General features: G+C 35.3%; 1 long non-coding RNA gene across 1 annotated transcript; it reads right to left on the bottom strand.

Annotated features, from left to right (window-relative positions):
• Positions 1-503: 503 nt before the first annotated feature.
• Positions 504-16,779, bottom strand: LOC113479414. The gene is made up of 3 exons (XR_003398248.1): positions 16,769-16,779; positions 11,132-11,134; positions 504-650 (listed from the first exon to the last, which is right to left on the bottom strand). It is a non-coding gene; the product is annotated as an uncharacterized LOC113479414 (long non-coding RNA).
• Positions 16,780-17,630: the final 851 nt, after the last annotated feature.

The raw sequence follows: 17,630 nt of genomic DNA, 5'->3' as shown, positions 1-17,630 counted from the left end.
TTTTTATGAATTAAAGTAAATACTTATTTCTTGGTGTTACAACTTGGACTGGAAGCCCAGAGAGTGATAAAGGTTCTGTGATCCCCTTGGGTTAAATGGAAGTGAAATCACACCAGAAAACCAGTTAAAATATTTTACTTGACATAGAAATGGCTTAAAATCGGATAAGGATAATAAGCAATGTAATCTCTTAGAAATCTATATGAAAGAAAAGAAAGGAAAGAAAAGAAAAAGAAAGGAGAGAAAGAGAGTGAAATGTTAAGGCTTGGACAACCAGCCCAAGCCAGATTTGACCTATAGATGAATCCTGTATATTTTATAACTGATGACTATTGTGCCAATAGGTGTATGTAGTCATTAGTGAAATATGCGTAGAAGATGTATCTAAAACATGTCTATCTTGAATATATCCTTATCTTTCTTAGTTTGAATGTATCCTTATCTTGCTTTGTGTGTGAGCAAGATAACAAGGCCACAGAGACAGTTATCTGGCCTTGTGACCTGATGTGTGACCTTGATCATAAATCAACTAGATAAGCGGAGGAACTCCCTGAGCTTCTCCCCTGAGCCCTGGGCAGGCTCTGAGGGAATCTAATGTGAGACTGAAACCAGATATTTCCGCTCAGAACAAAGGTGCCAGCTGTTCTGGCCTGTCCATCTCTGGTCTATAAGGCCGGGCCCGTTTGCAGCGACGTTGGCAGCCTCACCTCTGGGTGGACGCCCCGCGTAGGATTTCCCCCTTGCCGGGACAGGCTCTGCAAACCCTCGCTGTAACCGGGGCTGCCCAGCCACTGCGGGGATGGGGATGGGAACGTGTGCAAGTGGGGATGGAGCTGTCTTCATCACTGTTCTCTATTCTCTCTCAGGTAGTAATGATTGGATGCATTACCCTGTATTTTCCTATTTGTTTAAGTGCACTATTCTGTCTTTTCTTACTGTATGTTGTCTATATTGTTCTGTTACATTATTTAGCTATTTCCATTAAAATACACCTGCTCTTTATACTCTAGTGTCTGAGTTTAATTGGTATCCCTAATCATCAAAACAGTCAAAGAAATAAAGATCACCACTCCAGGTTCCATCACTGGTTTAGGTCCTGTAATCTTGGGTGGTGGGTGCACACACAGCAAAGTTTCTGTCACCTTTTAAGTTCATTTTGTCAGCTGATTATCATACTAGAGGCAGGTAATCCTCAAACTCATTTCCATAAGAGACAAGTAAAGAGCTGGAGCATGGGTTCTGCATATACATTGAGGAGGAATGGAGTGCACCAACCCCCTTGTCCAGCTGAGTCAGTGGTTGCGCTCACCCTGCCACCTTTACTTCTCCCCAGTTTTCACAGATTTTTGCTGACTTCGTACTTCTTGAGCAATCATCTTGTTTCTGGGGCAGGATGCCCACTTCTTATCAGTCCTTATCACCTCTTCAATGATAAATCATTAGCAAGGCCTGGATTTTATCAGGCTTACACAATAGAGCCACAAAGTAACAGGCTTACACAATGAAACCAGTCATTAGTAGTCCTTGTGCTTGATGAGAAACATTTGTACAGGGTGCAAGGCTCCAATTCCCCCTTTTGAGACTTATCGAAGGAGCTTGACTATATAACCTCAAGAGTGGGGACTGCATCCTTCGATACACTCTACACTTCCTTGGGTGGCATTCCTTAGACTAATCACAAAGGTCACAGTTTGTCTATAAGGTTTCCTGGGTTGATGAATGATTGGGGAATTAATTCCTTCAGTTCCTTACACTTGGTAACTTTAATTATCAGAAGGTATGGACAAAATGAGCTAAGCAAATAGACCACATCTATGTTGCATAGATAGAGTAATAAATATAATAATTTTGTCACATTACAAACATAATCGTTTTTCCTGTGCTACAAGCATAGTCATCATACTCACACCTTTGAAGTAATAAAACCTTGGAAACAGATTTTTTTTCAAAATTCAAAACTAGTATGCAGTATCCCATAACATTTCATGTTATTCTTGATAATTTTTTGAAGTATTCACTGAGAAAACAATATTTTCTGTATTCTTTTTACATATAATAACTTTTTTCTTTCTAAGAGACAGTGAATTGTTTTAACACAATTTCTTTTGGTTTCCGTTTCAGCGCTGGTTCCCTCTGTTGTATGGCCTTTATACCTGAACAAATAACTTTTACAGGTTCCAAAGAATTATTGAAGCTATACTAACATTACAAGTCTAAATTAAAGAGTAATAAAAATATAGTCTATGTACTCATCCCTTCAGAACATCAACCACTATCTATTTTGAGAGTCACACTTGTTTTTAGCTAGAATAAAAAGCACACAAGAATTGAATTTTTGTTCTGATGACCTTTCTCACTTAGTGCAACATCCATTTCCTTTCTTTTCTCTATTTTCCCTTCTTCCAAGCATAAGCTTTAATTTCACTACCTCATAGGAAAAGACAACTTTTAACAATTTTGTCCCAGTGTTTTTCATAAGTGTAGAAGTATAAATCTAACCTTTAAAACAGTTATGACCTTCTTCTGTTTTGATAGTCATGTCAAAATAATGGACTCATTTTAATAGGTTTCCATCAGAAACTATTGCTATCATGAAATTTTCACAGAAAGTGCAAGGGATTTTTCCCTACTGGCTACCTTATTAGATATGCTTTCTAATACTTCTTCCTCATACTCCAAGCTGTCTTGGCTCTGACAGTTAGCAGCCTTCAGTCGTGTACTTCATTCATGCTAGTACCTAAATCAAGAGAACTGTCTTTTCTACACCAATTTATGTTGTTCCTCCTTTTTCCCCACATATTGCCAGTTTTGTGACTGTCAAGTACACAACAAATATTCTCAGTATTCCTTTAAGAATTGTTGTCATTGGCTTATTTCTTCTCTGGATACCAGCAGAATTTTTCTGTTTAAGAATATTTTAACAGGACAGTGTCCACAATAACTAGCTATCTTGTCTACACAGTAACTTAGTAATAAGCCAAAAAAAAAAGTATTTGCACCGGCAGTCTCCTTGTGGTAAGTGAAAATGAAATCTCCAAGTTGCTGGCAGGACTGGTGTGTTCATCCCCCATGCAGGTAGCATGCTCAGTGAAGTGCCACATGATGGACCACAAAGTGATTTTTAGACCAGAGCAGACTCTGTGCAGTGTGTCCAGCCTTCTTTAGTTCCAAGAAGACATATACTTTTCTAGACTTAGGAAAAAACTAAGCCTTCTCTGAAGAATACTACATCTGACTTTTGCTTATGAATGTCAAAAATGGAAGCAAAGCACTGAATAATTTGTTCTGTGAAAAAAACATCTGCTTGACAGTAAGAGCTTTGCTGTTTCCTAAGAACTTCTTTGCCCAAGTTTGCCTAGGTTTAATCTGAAACTGTGCCGTCTAGTAGCTTAAAATTAATAAATTCTAAAATGTTTTGAAACATATTTATGATTCAAATAATAATAATAAACAAAAAGAAATCCCCAGAACATTTCTGACCAATTTTGTTCTTGAATGCCCAGTAGATTTGTTCATTTATCCAAGAGTTATTAGCCATGCAAAATTTGCTGTTAGTGGGAGAGGAGACAGAGGAGATAATGTCCTAATTGTTTCTGCAGTGCTTATTTACATGACAAATATGGACAACAGGAGTGAACAGCCTGATATATATACACTCCTGAATATCCCAGTAGTTACTGCACTTGCGGTACAGATTACAGGCATTAAACATGCTTCCTGTTTTCTTTTTATTCCAAAAAGCTGTCTGTGACACATGTAACTCTTAAATCCAGGAATCATATGCTGCTCTGGGGAAAAAACAAAACAAAACAAAACAAAACAAAAAATACACACCAAAAAAAACCCCAACAACAACAACAACAAAACAAAAACAAAAACAAAAACAAACCTCAACCATACTGGTTCATTATTAATTTATGCTTGCTTGTCTTCTTGGGGTTAAAATTCAGGAAAGGTGCCAACATCCATTTTTCTTAGTGCATGTCCCCTGAAAGAAGACCTCAGATATGAACACCTAATGGAAAATCATTCTGTGACACTGACTCACCCTTCTTCCATGTTGATACTGATTTGGACAAGCAATGCTCATCTTTTTTAATTAGAGAATTTTTCCCATGTAGTGTGAATTCATCTTCAATATACTCCATACGGGTTGATCAGTCTTCCTAAATTAAGTTTTTTTATTATTCCATAATAGATTAGTGAAAGCATGGGTCATCTTTCCTTGATATTTTCTCAAAATATATCAACATGTTCCAGTTATATTCTAGTATGCTTAGACAATGGACAGAAATCCTGTGATGATCTTAGTTATTGAACCTATTAATTACATGATAAAAAAAAAAAAAAAAAAAAAAAAAATGTAGCAATATGTAAACTCGATAAATATTTTCACTACTTGAATGTTTAGGTTAACTTTTTCAACTTATATATAAAGAAGCTTGCAACATATGTTATTTTGACTTTGTACAGCACAATATTCTCCTGCAATTGTATTTTCTTGATACAGTACTATTATTTACTAGTGTGGGTTGGGGGTTTTTTCTGCATCCATAGTTATGTGATCATGATTTCACATATCATCCTGGATCCCAAGGGATATGACAGTTTTGAACAGTTAATGATCTGTCTCATAATTATCCAGAACTGAATACTGTGTATGTTGGCATATTGCAATAAATTTACATACTCATAAGCTAGGAGGGCCATATGTTTGGGTTTTCTACTTAGAGATGTATCCTGGTGGAATTTCTTACGTTTGCTCATTTATCTCAGAGTTCTGATTTTATAGGTAGATTAGATACAGCGCATTTAGCCTCGCCTCAACGTATGCTCATTTCAGCCTTCAGTCTGGTCTCCACACCTTCATCACTTGCCATCTCTTGAGTTAGCAACAAGAATGGCTGAGTGTGGAAAGAGAAGCAGCACAGCTTTAACACATGTACAGGTATAATAGATGGGTTTTAATGGAGCCTGGGCACTTAGCACATGCAATCAACTGTGAGTTCACAGGAATGAATTGCACATAAATCAAGTCAGAAGAAGAGATTCAAGTTGCATTGTAAACTTGATGTTTAAAATCTCAACACAGAAAACACTGGGAACTGCACTTGGTGGTTTGGCAAGAGTTTGGATCTTCTGTGACAGGAACAGCTAGGGAAGATGAATAAGAATGTAAATTATCTGAGACAGTAGAGTTTGGTTATCATTATGAAGTTTTCTCTGACTGAGTACTTCTTGTCTTTTGGGGGACACACAAACAATGCATAATGTCTGTTCCCAGCTCTCTGTCTCCACAAAAACTCTGCCACAAATATCCTTTCCCTGTATTTGCATACATTTATTTTTTTTAACCTCAGAAGTATACTAGTGCTAGTAAATATACTAGCTGCAATCACTGCATACCAAAGACAAAATTTTCTAAGTGTGCTAATTAGAAATCCAAGACATTCTGAGTGCTTCACATCTGAAGTAAGACTTTCTCCCCACAGAATTAGCACTATTATGCAGTTAAGTAGAAGAGATTTTGTTGGACCTAGGTAGATAAAACAACTCCCAACTTTTAACATCTTCATCACAAATGTACTGAAAGTGGTTTTAATATAGTGCATGAATCGCATACTGAGTTTAAGGAGATATAGCGAGTTTTTGATGAGAGCTACAAAGAAAGAAATAAACCAACAAAGAAATAGTTTTAAAGTTCAATGCATATCACCTCATATCTATACCTCTACCTTGACTTATATAGTGTTACAGAAAACAAACAATGCAGGCCTCTTCATAGTTCATACCATACAAAGGATTAAATTTAATTAATATAAGCATAGAACTCTTGAGAAAAAAAGTTATACAAATTTTAAGAAATGTTTCTGAGAGATTGTTTTTGTCTATTATTTCATCATTCTAACATTTTAAAGGACTAAATATTCTAATATTAACCATTTTTTATTCTAGTTTGACATATAATATTTGTTAAGCTTATAACTGGTCTTTATTTTTTTTTTTTTTTTGCTTTTTTTTGCTATTAAAATTATAACATGGAAAACTGACTAAAGTTCACTTCCTTTTTTATAATTTTTTTGTCCATACCAAAGAGAAAAGCCTATGCTGAATCTGATTAATGTAAACAAAACTAAAATAAGTGGAAAAAATGTTTCATCTATGAACCTAGAGAACAGCCTTTATACAGTTTCAATTTAACCAGTTTTTCTAGTTCATTATAGTACTTCATGTTCACTGTGTGTTTATTTTATATGTGCTATCACTTTATTTCTCCTAGTCATTTTGCACTGGTAAGATTAAAGTCATGGGGTCAGCTTTGTAAAGATGTGTGGAAATTAAAGGATACATGAATACCTGAAATGTAAGGATAGCTGTTTTGTGAGGGTATTTGATGAGTAGCTTACTCGTAAACAGAAAAAGGAGATGGGAAAATAAGTAAATACATAAACCCTAAAAATCAGGAGATAACAGGGAATTGTTACAAAGATGAGAACTCTCAGGCCACCGATGGATGGGCTACTGAAAGAGTTACCCAAGTGTCACCTTGAAGAAGCTCAACCATAACTTTGCAAATTATAGGAAAGGGGAAACAAGATTACCATGGTACTCATGGGAATGATACACGTTTACGGGATATATGATGGGCCTGTTGGGATTATCAAAAACTTGGTAGGGCTGCAGGGAGAATACCCGCTCTGGTGTCTGAAACACCTCCTCCCCCTCTTTCTTGGACCATGATGTTCCCTATGCTGTTTCTCACTTTCTGTTCCATCTACTTCAGCCTGTCCAGCATTGTTTGTGCTTTCTTAAACATGTTTTCACGGAGGTGCCACCAGTTTGACTGATGGGTTCAGCTGTGTCCTTCAGTGAGTCTGTTGGAATTGTCTGGAACTGGCTGTGTCCAGCATGAGGCAGCCCGGCCCTCCTCGCAGAGGTCACCTCTGAAGCCCCCTGCTGCTAATACCTTGCTACATGAGCCAGTAAACCTTCTTATTTCAGATTATGTAAATATGAATATAATTTCTGAAACTGAATTGGATGCCTCATGAATAGGAATAACTGGACATATAACATTTTTTAAGGAAAGTGGTAGATCTTTTAACTGAGCAATATCTTAAAAGAGTGTTGAACATACTTTAGTTAACACTGCATGGAGTGTAGAGGCATTTCAACTACAAAATTATATTTAAAAGACTTATTCCAGTTTTAAACTTAGAAGTTAATCCTTCAGTAAAATAGTCGTATTTCAAGATATATATTATTTTTAAAGTAGTATGTGATTTTAGCCATAGAGACAGAAGAGTTTTCACATGTTCATACTTTGAAGTTTCCAGTTAAAAGAGATACAAGTATGCTCTTATTTCTCAGAAGTGAGAGCCTGACTGCTGTTATCTTCCCTTAATAGCTTGGGACAGAAATCAAAACAAGGAGATGCTCAGCATATCCCAATCCAAGTTCTCCTTTCTCCCAAAAGGAATTCATATTACTGTATATCTCATGTCCAGAATAAATTACTGAGTTGTCATATGATAGATGAAAGTATTTTGATGTCACAGACAAAGTATTTCCCAAGTCCTTTGTGACTGGTTAAGTAGGCAGTAGCTCTCTTTGAGCTAACCAAAAAGGAAGGGACAAAGAAAGCATTTGTTTCCCAAAGGTAAGTGCTTGCCTACTTGTAGCTCCAAATAGGGCCCTTGAGATAATATCTCCAAGTACAAAACCCTCTTTGGGATTTTGTTGCTTAAATAGTCCACAGAAATTGAATAGTTGGTACAGTTCATTTCCTTAAAAAAAAAAACAAACAGTCAAACAAACAAATAAAGACTGCATGAGAGGATTTGAGCTAAGAATTAGTGTGCTTGTGTAGGAATGGAGAAATCCCTCTCCTGTGTGTCACCAGCCTATAGCTCACCCCACCTGGGGCAGTGGCATGGCTGCCCACACACAGGGACATGTCTTCCAGGCTTCTCTTTAAAAATTTTTTGCCACTCTGCTGCCAAGAGTGGAGACACTGTGAGGCTTAATCTATCTCTGGAGTTCTAAAAGAATTGAAGTTATTTTACTGTTTTCTATTGCAGGAGAATACCCTTGTCACAGTAAGCCACAGGTCTGCAAGGTGAATATTTCCAGTACTACACTTGTGTACATTTTTAGAGACATTTTAGAATATTTGTACTTTTAATACGCAAGTTTTACTTTTCTATTACTTATGAAAACATAAACCATATGTTGTTAGATTTTCTCTTTAGATACAATTTTGGATTTTCTAGTGTAATGTTTTAGGACATTATCTGTAAAGGGGCATAAAACCAAATATGTATAGTTGCCAAATTATAGCAAAAAGGAAAAGTTCCCGAATCATTATTTTATGAACCTACTTTTAAAAATTACTGTCTTTCTTTTATGATAGAGAGCAATAATATAGAGATATTAAGTGCAAATTATCTTTAACACTAATCATTATTCCTTATAAATGACAAAATTAATCATATATTTGAAGGAAGCTAATATGATAAAAAATTGCATATCTGTTTGAGGAATGTGTTGTCTGAAGCAGAATGGACTGAAATACAGAGAAAGAGCCTGGAATTGTTCTTTTCATTAATTAATAATTGAGTAATATTTTAAACTGTGAAGAAGAAAAGCATATCTTCTTTATTTTATTTACAAGTTTCCACCTACTCAAATAATGCCATTATGAAACTAACAATTCATAACTAATGTTAGAGAGCAGAAGGCTAGAACATTCTCTTTCTGTTTACCTATAAACTGTGGTTCCCCCTTATGAAACTTCATAAATAAATTATGATTTTTATGTTAAATATTGATATCTTCAGTCACTTGTTCAAAACCGTGAGTAGTACATGTGACAGGAGGTTTTCACTGTCCTTAAGGGACTGCGCTGCTGGGATTCATTACCCTTGACATTCACCTGTCTGATTATTTGCTGGAAATGTACACAAACAGTCTAAATATTTTGGTTTGGGTTTTAATCAGTAGACTTTTAAAATATTTCAACCTAAAATGTACAAGTATATCACCCCAGATTGCAAAGGTCTGATATAGTGTGAAAAGTAATAAGGTAAGAGATAGCTGATACAATAATTCTTTCCATCCCAAACAATGGTGTGATATCTAAGGTTATACTTGAACATTTTATAAAATGTCTTTGAAGTTCCTTATGACAGTGAATTTGAACACAAAATATCAAGTATATATACATTTAAATTGTGAAGAAAATGTGTAAAATCTGATGTCTAAATATGAACTTTCAATGGTGAGTAAACAAAAATAATCAGATTTAGTGTAACATTTGTATCATACCCTTTTCAGTCTAAGTACATCACAGCTATGTAAATTTATCACTGGTGAATCTCATGTGTGAGAGCAAAACAGTTAACAAAAATAGGCAATTAGAAGATTCATAGAATGCCTACTAACCCAATGAAAGGCAATTTGAGATTTTTACAGGTAAGGCAAATTTTAATATCATAGAAATGACATTTATTTCCTTTTCCTGAAGACACCAGGAAAATAAACTATAAGTAAAATATTTATATTAAATATAGCATGCATAATAAAACACAGGAAAAGTTTATTTTCTATTAAAAAAAAAAAAAAAAAAAAAGGAAAAATCCATGCCAAATACTCAAAAAAAAAAAAATCCTGTGGTTTTTTTTGTTTTGTTTTTGTTTATAGTGACTGTCATTAGTTAGACTGGAGTGGCATCTGCTTTAATGTAAAATACTACCAATAATCTAAAGTTACTGAGTCTTAACATTTGTTGATTTATATTTGTCAGGTCTTATGTATTTTTCTGTAGGTTTGCATGTTAAGTTTGAGAGCATTTAGGAATGATGTGTGCTTTCTCAAGATATGTACTGGCTTAGTCCAAGACTCTACCCTGATGTGATGTCATCTACCTGAATTTGTGCAAAGTGTTTGACACCCACCCACACAACATCCTTCTCTCTAAAATGGAGAGACAAGGATTTGATGGATGGACCACTCGGTGGATAACTAATTGACTGGATGGTCACACAAAATATATTATGGTCAATGGCTCTATGTCCAAGTGGAGAGCAATGATGAGTGGTGTTCCTCAGGGGTTGATATTGGGACTAGCACTGTTAAGCATCTTTGTTAACAACATACAGTGGGATTGAGTGCACCCTCAGCAAGTTGGCAGTGTGATGGGGTCAACGCCCCAGACGGAAAGGATGCCATCCAGAGGGACCTTGACAGGTGAGCCCAGGCAAACCTCATGAAATTCAACAAGGCCAAGTACAAGGTCCTGCTCATGGGTTGAAGCAATCCTAAGTACAAACCCAGTCTGGGCCATGAGTGGATTGAGAGCAGCCCTGCAGAGAAGGACCTGGGGATATTAATGGCTGGAAAACTGAATATGAGCCAACAATGTGTGCTCACAGCGCAGAAAACCAAATGTATCCTGGGCTGCATAAAGAGAATTATGACCAGCAGGTCAAGGGAGGTGATCCTCCCCCTCTACTATGCTCTGGTGAGACCCCACTTATAGTACTGGGACCCTCAGTGTGGGGAAGACATAGACCTGGTTGAGCAGGTCCAGAGGAGGTCACAAAGATGATCAGGGGGCCAAAGCATCTTCCTATGAGGACATGGTGAGAGAGTTGGAGTTGTTCACTCTAGAGAAGAGAAAGCTCTGGGGAGACCTTATAGCAGCCTTCCATTACTTAAAGGAAGCCTACAGGAAAGACAGGGGTGGACTCTTTATCAGGGAGTGTAGCAATCAGACAAGGATTAACCGTTTTAAACTGAAAGAGGGTAGATTTTGATTAGATGTAAGGAATAAATTCTTTACTGTGAGGGTGGTGAGACACTGGAACTTGTTGCACAGAGAAGTTGTGGATGGCCCCTCCCTGGAAGTGTTCAGTGCTCAAAGTGGGGCTTTAAGTAACCTGGTCTAGTGGAAGGTGTCCCTGCCCATGGCAGGTGGGTTGGATGTAGATGATCTTTAAGGTCCCTTCCAACTCAAACCACTCTCTGTTTCTGTCATTGATACCAGGCTGCATGCAATGCAGAAGTTTCCAGACACAGTGAAATTATTGCATGTGTATATTATCCTATGTGCTTGACCAACAAATGACACTTGCTATACAAAATTCTCTAAGCAAAGAAATTGTGCTCCAGTCCTATTGAAGTCGGTGACTTCAGTGATTGACTTCAGTGGGTGATCACTAAGAGCCCTTTTAAACTGTAAGATAAATGCAATGTATATATTTTTAAAAATTATGTTAAACAGTGTGAAAAATATTTTATCTAAATTAATTTCACTTTACACAAAAAACATATTAAAGTGAGTCATAAATACAGATGAACTGCATATTTACTTTGACTGAAATTGAAAAAATCTTGAAAGATTATTTTCCTGGCAGTACCGTAGTAGACTATACATGTCACAGTCAGGCAAATATTTATCTGCAAATTGAGGTTCTCCAGAGAAAAGTTGGTAAGTGATAGCTTTCAGTGTTTAACCCCATTTCAACACAGGTTTTCCTTTCCTTTTCCCTTTAGTTCTCCATAAATAGATTTTAATACAAAAACATTCATTATTAAAGGTTTTGACAAATAGGTTTCCTTTCATCTTTAGTTATACCGTAATTGCAGTGTTCAAAAGGCACAATAAAGTAATATCTAGGTGAAGAATGGAGTAGCTAAATTGGAGATAACAAGTTGATCTCTAGAATAAGAGAAAAATCTGAATGGATAAACTCTATCAGCTGGTTGCTGTTCAAAGATGGATCCACCACAGATTAAGTACTGTAATAATTTTCTCTTTATGGTATTGTGTATTGCCATCTCTGTGATAATATAAACTGTCAATTTCTTTCACTTCAACAGTATCATATTTTATTGTTATACTTATTTTTCCATGAATAAGGAGCCTAATCAGCCATATAGTATATCTATAGATCATCTGTGTATTTTTAATGTTCAAGTTATTACTTATTTTAGTAGTTAATGATTATTTATTTATTAAATTTCATAATTATTATGTAGCTAATATACATTTAAAATAAATTATAAATATAGAACAAACTATTGTTATTTACCATTTATTTTACCTAGTGAGTCAATAACCTTGGATAGTGTAAAGCAAAAACTTATACAAGAGTAGGATAATAATTTTCCTTAGATTAAAGCTACACATTTTTTAATTTTTTAGATGCTTCATGATATTTTGCACAGGGTATATATTCCTTAATTCCACTGTTTTCTGTGAAACAGTAACCAATTCTGAATTTCAGTTTCTTATTACAGCTTTTAAATATTACTGAGATCTTCAGCATCTACTTACCTGCAGTTCTGAAATAATCTGGAGTCAGTCTCGCTGTCAAATCTGTTCATGAATTTTATATTAATAATCAGTGAACAAAACCAGAAATGACCCCAGGACTCCCCAGAGTAATGAATATTTATCTATTTTAAATAAAAGGGGAAACAGCTTCAGCAGAATGGATTTGCTTTTACTTACAGAAGAGAAAATGATTAACAAAAAAATGGAGAAAATATTAATATTAGGCAGTTGAAGTAAGATAATAACAGGTAAAAATCTATACCAAATCAAGCTAAGAAATGGACTACTGGGAGAAGAACAACTCATAAAATCATGTCATAAATTATGAATATGCAGTACGACAAAATGGAGGAGGTTGAAGCAATCAGTCATGGCAGGGTAACAGAAACATGAACATCACAATTAACAAAACATCATGCCTAGAAAACAATAATAAAGTATATGTTGTGTCCAGAAAGACAGACATAAGTAAGCAGAGCAGTATGTTGTTATCTGTAATTAAATATGAATAGATAACATAGATAAAACAGAATAAATTTGAATCAGGATAGTTTGAGTCAGTGCTGACCTTAATTGGCCTCCAGGTGACCACTAAACTCCTCTGTCACTCCCCCTCCTCAGTAGGACAGGGAGGAAGAAAATAAGGTGAATAAAACTTTCATGAGTGGAGATAAAGGCAGTTTAATAAAGAAAAAGCAAAGGCCACACATGGAATCAAAGGAAAACAAAAGATTTATTCTCTACTTTCCATCAATAGGTGATGTCCAGCCACTTCCTGTGTCAGTACTGTCTCTGGAAGCATAGTGGTTTCTTCCAGAAGAGAAATTCCTTAATAACGATTGCTTCCCTGTGTTCTCCTTTATCTTAGTTTTTGGTGTTTTTTTTTGTTGTGGTTGTTTTTTGTTTGTTTGTTTGTTTTTTGTTTTCTCACCACAATTTCATATGGTATAGAATATCTCTTTGATCATCTTCGGTAAGGTGTTCTATGTCTACTCCCAGCCTCTTGCCCTCCCCAGCCTACTGACCTTCGGAGGGGAGTGAGGTTGGAGAGAGAGCCCTGATGCTATGCAAGCACTGCTCAGCAATAGCCAAAACACTGGTGTCTTATCAACACCTTTCTAACTACAAATACAAAGCACAGCACTATGAGGGCTGCTATGGGGAAAGTTAACTCCATCCCATCCTGATCCAATACAGTCAGGAAGTCAGAACAGGTTTTTTGGGGGTATCTCTGATAGTCCTTTGCAGCTCTTATGGGATGGATTTACAGGAAAAACAAATAAATATTATAGATAAGTGTGTTATTTTGGAGTAGAGAGTAAATTACATTAACAATAATATGGGTCAGATATTTTTATATTTAATAATTGCCTTGATTCTCCATCATTTTGTCAACAATTGATTAAGATTTATGTAGATTTGGCAAGAAAAGAGATTGAGGAAAAGGCCTTTGGTCTGGGTGATCTTGTGATAAGGAAAACAAATAGATCTGTATTTCAAAAGGGCAAATTTTGAGGAACTGAGGGAATTAAATTGAGATTTAGGAGGAATTTGAAGTTTCTTTAAACCAGAGTAGTAACATCTATTCCAAACATGGTGGAAAAAAACTGTAAACAAAACATCTAATGCATAAAGAAGCTGGTACATGAAGAAAGCTATGTCTGACAGGTTTTTGTGGTTTGAACTCAGCCGGTAGCCAATCACCACGTGGCCAGTCGTTTAATTCCCACCATGCTCCCCCCCATCCAGTGAAATAGGGGAGGAGGGACAAAAGAAGACATTCATAGGTTGAATTAAAAAAAAATAGTAATAGAAACAAAAACAACAGTAACAACAGTAAGTTGAAAACGGGTAAAAACTCAGCAATGGCTTACTGAACGCAGTGACAGGTACACAGCTTGCCCCTGCCCAGCAGCCATGCAACCACACCAGAAAATCCCACCATGCTGACCCGGAAACAGAAACGGGGTGTGAGAGCATGTGTCTGCCTATAGACAGAGATTGATGTCACATGACATGGAATGCTCCAATGATTGATCCAGACCCAGTCGTCTATCCTTCTCAGCCCAATAAAAGTTAATTCTATCCTGGCCAAAACCAGATCCCATGTCAATAAATATAGATAAAATAAATACCACCAAATGGCAAACTGATTTAGTCCTTGCAAGGTATGTCAAAACAAATACCAAGAGTTACATAGATAAAAAAGAAGACAAAAATAAATTAGGCCATTTAGAATGTGAGGACTGAAATTAAGCACAATTTTAGTAAAATCAAATCAATGTTTATCACTGTTTTGGGTAAAAATGTGTGGTGGAAAACTGAATAATATTAATTATGAAGATGCATGTTATTCAGCCCATAGTGTTGTTCTTTATCGCTTAATATACTTCAGAATCAGGTAACTCTATTTCTGACACTGGTGTCAGCCAATATTAATGTCTTTTTTAATCGATACAGAATTTTCAGGTATTTTAGGAGAATGCTAGTTCATTTGTAACTTTTTAATATTCTGCACTATATATTTTATTTAAATAATAATATAGGTGTATATTTAATCTGTCATGACCTCTGTAAGCATTCCTGTAACAAAAATAGATATTTGACAAAAAATTTCCAAATCAACCGTCATTCTTGCTCACCAAAACTCTAAATCCAGACACATTAAATTCATGTTGTAACTTCTAATGTTTGTGATATGGATTTTGTAGTCCTTTCTTCCGTGGGTGATAAACTCCTCCCACTGTTGACTCCAACACTCTCAGTGATATTAATTAAATAAAGAATATACTAGCCAAAGTGAGAAAACTGTCAGTATAAAATTATTTGGGTTTGCCTGTTCACATGGCATCAAATTCTGTGGTTTAAAAAAAAAAAAAAACAAACAAACAAAACAAAACAAAACAAAAAAAAAACCCACAACCATAACCTTAATGAGAGCAAGACTGTAATGCAATAAATTTTTCTATCCTTTAACATCAGGTTATTGGAATAACTTTAGGTTGTAAGAATTTTTGCCAGAAACCTTCCTAAATATATGTAATTAATACTAGTAATTAGTTGGGTTTTTTTAAAAGGCACTTGAATTTGAGTTGATCATTAAAGTTTCAATTCTATATTTTCTAGTCCTAAAATAAATACATTAAATTGTATATATTAACTGGTATTAGTAATTCTAGTTCATAAATTAAGTATTTAATTGAATCTCTAGTATTCTTCAGTGTAAGCATTTCTGATTAGAGAGATTTTTTAGGCTGATGCAAGATTTTATTTTTAAATTTATGTACTGCCAGCTGACACACATTTGTTTGCATTTCCCCTTTAAAACAGATTTTGTAGGGAAAGACTGAATTTGTCATTCCAGCACTAAATCAGAATATCTTTAGATGTGGATTTATATTAAAGAATTTATTGCATTGGTTTATTCCTTTATAATACAATATAGTGAGAATAATTAATTTCTGAGATACTTTCACATAATTATTTATTACAATATTAATTGCAGAAATTTCACTGTTTTCAAGATAGACCAACACTGTCTCTTTTATATTTATTTCAACTCGTCTTTGTTAAATATATTAATTTACCAAATATGAAGCTAATATAGCTTTAATTTTATTTATCTCTGAATCTCCTCCGTAGTTTGTTCACGAACACATTGATGTTTTCTATATGTTGACCTCTATCATTTGAGAAAGTTGTAAGGTTGGAAATTATTGTCTGTACCTGACTAATTTCTTACACACTTTCCCTAAACTTTCTTCTCTGGCCACGGTCAGAGAGAGATTAAATGAGTAAATAAGCCTTTAATCTGACTGTGAGACTTCATTCATTCTACTTTTTATGTAGAGATGTATCATTTAGTTCTTATGTACCATTTTATGCTGCAAGGTGTCAATTTAAAAGTAAGACATGCAAAATAACTTATTTTTATCATCCACATCTAGTTTCTGTGCTAGCACTGTATAACACCGTACAATGACGTGACTCTGCAAGAAAGGTAAACCTTAAAATGGAAAAAGTATTCCAACGTAATTCTTCACTAAACACGGGCTGCATGCAAGTGAGTAGATTTTGTCATGTTGTGCGCCTGTTCCACATATTCAACACTGATTTAGAGTCATATTTCATCCACTCTTCACAAGCAAAACCTAAAAACATAAGCTCAGGGCCTAATGAGGCATGTTGTCATACCTTGGTACACTCCTTGATTTCAAATTATCTGTTCCCTGATTGCTTTGATATTATAATGCTCTAAAACGAGACTCATCCTTCCCTGTCATTTATACATTCTCAAAAAAGTATAGATGGATAAGTATGTTCTGTCTTTCTGAGGCAATAAGTCTCCTGGTAGTGCTGCTTAGAAAACTCTTTATCAATTCCTATTTCAGATAACACTACAACAAAATTTAGTCTAAGATAAGAAACCTGATTTTTGAATATTATTTATTATGTCCTTTTAGCAGGTCATTTCTCGGTAACACTTTTCTCTATGTGTAAAATAGCAACTGTCTCTTTGAAATGCTCTGAAATCTAGAGCAGAAAAAGATCATGTGAAAGCATTTAAATTACTCTTTACTCTAAATGGCATACTGCTTGTTCCTGTGCTACTTTCATGTTCTTCTCAACTTTTTTCCTTAAAAAAATTTTATTAGCAAGGCTATACAAACCTATGAATGAACACTTAAACCTCATGTTGTAAAAAGTGTATGACTTCTCAAATATTCTGCCTGTGCTGGTATATATACATATACACGAAAAGAGAATATCTGTTCAAAATGTGTTTCTTAAGTGTTTTTGTTTGTTCTTAAGTGTGTCCTGGGAAATAAATATCTGGGAAAAAAGCACAACCCTCCCTTCCCCCCCAAAAAAAACCCAAACCAAAACAAAACAAAAACCAAAAAAACCCACCACCAACCCCAACAGTCATAGTTTGTGAGAGAAGGCAAAGATCAATTAAAACTTGGATTGGTGACTCTAAAGCCATTGAATCAGTACACAGTTATTGTGCTGTACTTTTCACAAGGCTGACAAGAATGCTGTAGTAATTTTTAGAATACTTTTCTTATATGGATCACAATCATCTAGGTTGGAAAACAACTTAAAGATCATCTACTGTGGGAGAGATACAAGTTGATATTGGCCTGTCAGTTCTGTGAAGCCCATTAGAAGCAGTTAGGCTTTGATGAGAAACAGGTTTTGGGAGAAAGATAAGAAACTGCTGAGTTGTGCCAAGGTAGCAGAAAAACAATGGACAGCTGCAACACTGAACTGTGAGAAGTTGCCGCTA

The sequence above is a fragment of the Athene cunicularia genome, assembly GCF_003259725.1.
Source record: "Athene cunicularia isolate RWA chromosome 4 unlocalized genomic scaffold, athCun1 chr4_part1, whole genome shotgun sequence".
Taxonomy (NCBI): Eukaryota; Metazoa; Chordata; class Aves; order Strigiformes; family Strigidae; genus Athene; species Athene cunicularia.
Note: the sequence above shows the minus strand (reverse complement) of the source record. Positions and strands in the feature narration are given on the sequence as shown.